The sequence below is a fragment of the Rutilus rutilus genome (assembly GCF_951802725.1).
Source record: "Rutilus rutilus genome assembly, chromosome: 6".
Lineage (NCBI taxonomy): Eukaryota > Metazoa > Chordata > Actinopteri > Cypriniformes > Leuciscidae > Rutilus > Rutilus rutilus.
Window position 1 is genome coordinate 4,946,990 of NC_140214.1, and position 4,653 is coordinate 4,951,642.

The window sequence follows — 4,653 nt, forward strand, 5'->3', positions numbered from 1 at the left end:
TGTGAACCACAAGGTTTATATATATAAACAAAAGCATTTTGAAAGTGACAATCGTTTTTCAAACATCCATAATAGCCAACTTCCTGTTGGGCTGGTGTGTTAGTGTGCGAAAGTTGTTTGGCCCGATGAGATCCATAAGTGTATGAAGTTTGGTTACTATAGGTGAAAAATGGTGTGCTAACAGAGCACCTCAAATTCAACCCTCTAAAGACAGAAACTTGTACCTTCATACCTTCAAATACCTTTTACCTCCAGCTTTTAATGTTGTTTATATGTCTATGTGGTGTTTTTAATATGCTTTAAGACAAACCATGTGTAAATTCATAAGTCGACACCATTGCTGAGTATTTTCTCCTTAAAACTGCAGTGAACCAAAGACAGTCTCAAAAACACGCTTTGAAATCGCTGGTGTTTCTGACGTCACAAACTACCTTGTAACCAATCAGATCAACGTGTGATCGTCAACGAGTGGATCTCTGAGCTGAGTGAGTGAGTGGAGGTGGGGCTCATTTGCATATTCATAGAACCGCGTATACTAAATGAGGCAAGGGTGTTGTTGAGTCTTGAAGGCACGAATAAAACATTTTCAAGGAAAAAAAGCTTAAATATGTCATTTTGGTGATCAAAGGTGAGTTTCAAGGGATAAAATGATGGGCTACAAGGGGACTTTAAAGTCTATAACAGTTGTGTGGTGACTTTCCATGTCCTTTTCAATGCCGTTCCTCCTGGCCCCCAAGTTAGATCTTCGCCATTATCCTGTTTCCTTAGATAATGTTTATTTTATTAGCATTTTAGCCAAATTGCCTGATCCATGGGCTTTGACCTTTGAATAAGTTTAAAGCTCCAAATACTTTAATTTGATTGTCCACTTTAGACATTCCACTAACTGCAGCAGCCATATCACCCTGTAGCTGGACTGGTCAGTACCTGGGGTGTGTTTCCCGTACAATGACGTAACTCACTGCTTCACTATCATAGTACGATGCATCATAGAAATCAACTAGCTAGTCATGACTGTTTCCCGAAACCATATTGTCGCAAAGTGGTCGTTCAACCACGTCGGTTTATGGCGTCATGCACGTGGAGGAGTAATAACTTCTTTTAATGAAACTGTTTGAGATCAAATTAACGCTATATGTTTTGATATAAATTACAGACATGGCATTTGAGGACGATTTCTCATTTTTCTCAGTTATTTTGCTTTATTTCCAGATTCAATCATTGGCTCGTTCTTACATAGTAGAGCACGTTCGCACATGCGCACTCTTCAAAAATGGTGCTTTAAATCTCTTGACAAACTAAAAAACGTAAATGACATTTGTATTAGGGCTGGGCGATAAAACGATAACGATATGTATCGCGATAGACACGTAATCAATATCAATAAAAAATGCGTTCGATAAAACGTTCGATAATTTTTTTTTTTCTTTGTCGGAAGAAACCAGAGGTTGCGAAAGCAAATTTGGTTGCATTAACAAAGGCACTCAACTCTCTGGTAACCTTGCAACGTAGGGGGTGACACTCAACAGCCAGTCAGTATGGTTGCGCAATATTGTTGTCTCGTGTTGGATTCTTCAGTAACAGAACCGGCGTGTAGTGATACAGCGATTGTTGATAAAACAGGAAAACCGTAGACTGACCGTAGTCAGACCATGTCGTCTGCAAATTATGCAAGACCATCGTCAGTTTCTCTGTTATTCGCGTGCTATGAGCTGTTTTAACGTGTGCGTTTCTCAGCGCGTACATGTGAAGCTCACATGCACTCTGTCTACCAGCGCCTGGATACTGGACTATATTTCGAGTCTTATTGTGCTAATACTGTTATATACACACAAGGTTTACATAAACTAGTCGGATATGTCTAAAATGAAAGCAAACTTGAGAAAATTGAGAGAAAATCTGCTTGTCAAATGCGTGTATATTACACGCGTCGCGCGCAGCTCTTAAAGAGACCGTATAGTAATAGTAAACACGCTGCCGCTTGTCCTTAAAGGTATAGTTCACCCAAAAATAAAAAATTCTCTCATTATTTACGCACTCTAATGTTGTTCCAAACCTGTATTAATTTCCTTCTTATATTTTCAAATATTAATATTTTGAAGAATGTGGCTATCCAAACAGTAAACAGAGCTATCCCTTTAATGTTAATAAAACAACAAAATGCAAAGAGAAAATCATTCACTGCTCTTGACTGATAACTTTAATAGTAGCTTTAATAAGTATCAATGTATAATTTATACAGTGAAGTCTGTTTTGTTTTATTTTCATATTTGTTCATTTAATTACTTTCTTCAATGCTACTGTTAAATACACCTACTGTAGCTGAAAACATAAAGCACTGTTTATTTAATCTGTATATTCGGTTGTGTGTACGTGTAATGTGTATCTTTGATCTTAATATTTAATAACAAAGAACATAATGAGAACTTTTTTATCTTCGCCCCTGTCTGCCATTCTTTTTTATTTTACATTTTGTTACCTAAGGCTTTGAGCATTACAGCCAAACTAATGTCCATATTTTAAAAACAGCCACAAAATAGTAAAACCAACATAAAAAAGAATCGTGATAAAATCATTAATCGTGATTTTCCTGAAAAAAATCGTAATATTATATGTTTGCCATATCGCCCACCCATTTACAAAGCATTTCCTACGTATTCTTTAATTTTGCACCTTAATGTTAAGAGATAATTGTTAAGTGTTCATTCAGATTTTAGACTAATTATTTGAGTGAGTGTTTTCCATGGTCGTGTTGACATTTCTGCCTTTATAACTGATGGGATTATAATCAGAAAGTTTAAAATAAAAATAAAAAATCTTTAAATGTAATGTATTTGTCTCCTGGACTGGTCCTTATTTTAAATATGTCATAAAAAATATCAATAATTATCGATATCGACCGATATGAAACACTTATATCGTGATACAGTTTTCAGCCATATCGCCCAGCCCTAATTTGTATGTATTCTAAATAAAAGACACAGGTTGTACTGAATGCCAACTTGCTTATTTTGCTCAAGATAAGTATTTATTAAGTTCACATGTCATGCAAACAAGAAACTCTGCTTCTAACCACAGGTCGAGAGCTGTCGTTCTAAACTCACAACTTTGAGATGCTGTTTGCGAATGTTCGTTGTAACGATGGTTTCGGGAAACACAGACTCGTTGAACTGCTGATAACGAGAGAACGATGCGAACATAGTTGGCTAAAGATGCTTTTGGGAAATGCACCCCTGGATGGGAGACCTACTGGGAAAACGATGTTGCTGTTGGAAGAGGTGTTAGTGAAGCCAGTAGGGGGCGCTCACCCTGTGGTCTGTGTGGGTCCTAACGCCCCAGTATAGTGACGGGGACACTATACTGTCAAAAACCACTGTCCTTCGGATGAGACGTTAAACCGAGGTCTTGACTCTCTGTGGTCATAAAAAATCCCAGGATGTCCAAAAAAAAAAAAAAAAAGAGTAGGGGTTTAATCCCGGCATCCTGGCCAAATTTGCCCATTGGCCTCTGTCAATCATTATGGCCTACTAATCATCCCCATATATACTGATTGTCTTCATCACTCTACACTCTTAGAAGAAAAGGTTCTATATAGAACCTTAAAAGGTTCTATCAGGCGCTACGTATTTGGAACCCCTAAGGTTCTATATAGAACCCTTTTTAAGGGTTCAATCAAAAGAACCCTTTAGGGTTCTTTGTAACCAGGAAAAAGGTTCTATATGGAACCTTTTAGGGGTTCATTCATTTTCATTTGTTTTGTCCTTTCCGGATTAAATATTTAATATTATTGACAAACATCAAGACCCTAAAATGTAAAAATGTAATTCACATAAAAAAGTCACCCATGAATACTGAAAAAAAGCACACCCAAAGTGCATAGAACTAGTAATTTATTTATATTAACAAAAATAATTACTATTACTGAAAGAATGCTACTGTAATTTCAAGTTTTCAAGGCTTTAAATGTACAAATCAACATTAAAACATCAACCATTTAAAAAATATCTCATAATGAAAATAGAGTTTCACCTACATCTACATATTACAAAATAAGTCCATAAAATGTACAAAATTACATTAATCTATCACTAATAAATAATGCAAATATACAGATTCATCTAAATTCCCATCAGTGTAAGAACAACATCAAGTTCCTCAAAACTACAAATCCATATTAAAATAACTCACAATGGAAATATACAGATATAGAAGTACTTCAAATCTACAAATTCATATTAATATCACTCATAAAGAATGTGAATACATAGATTAAAATTCAGATCAGCATTTCAGAACATCAAGTACTTCAAATCTACAATTTTACATTAATATCACTCATAAAGAATTGTAATAACAGATTCAAATTCAGATCAGCATTTCAGAATAACATCAATCGCCTCATATTTACAAATTTACATTAGCACTATTCATGACATATTAAAGTATTATGATAATTGATTATACATTTTGAGCACTGGGACAGACAGGGTTTTTTTTGGGGGGGGGGGCTGCTAGAGAGTTTAAACAGGTAGTGCTCAACCAAATTCATTGTGTGAGTGATGTGCTTGGGGTATTCCACACTGAATACAAAAGAGCAAAGAGGCACTCCATTGCCTCCATCACTGGTTGATGGTTTGGAGCCATTTGCAGACA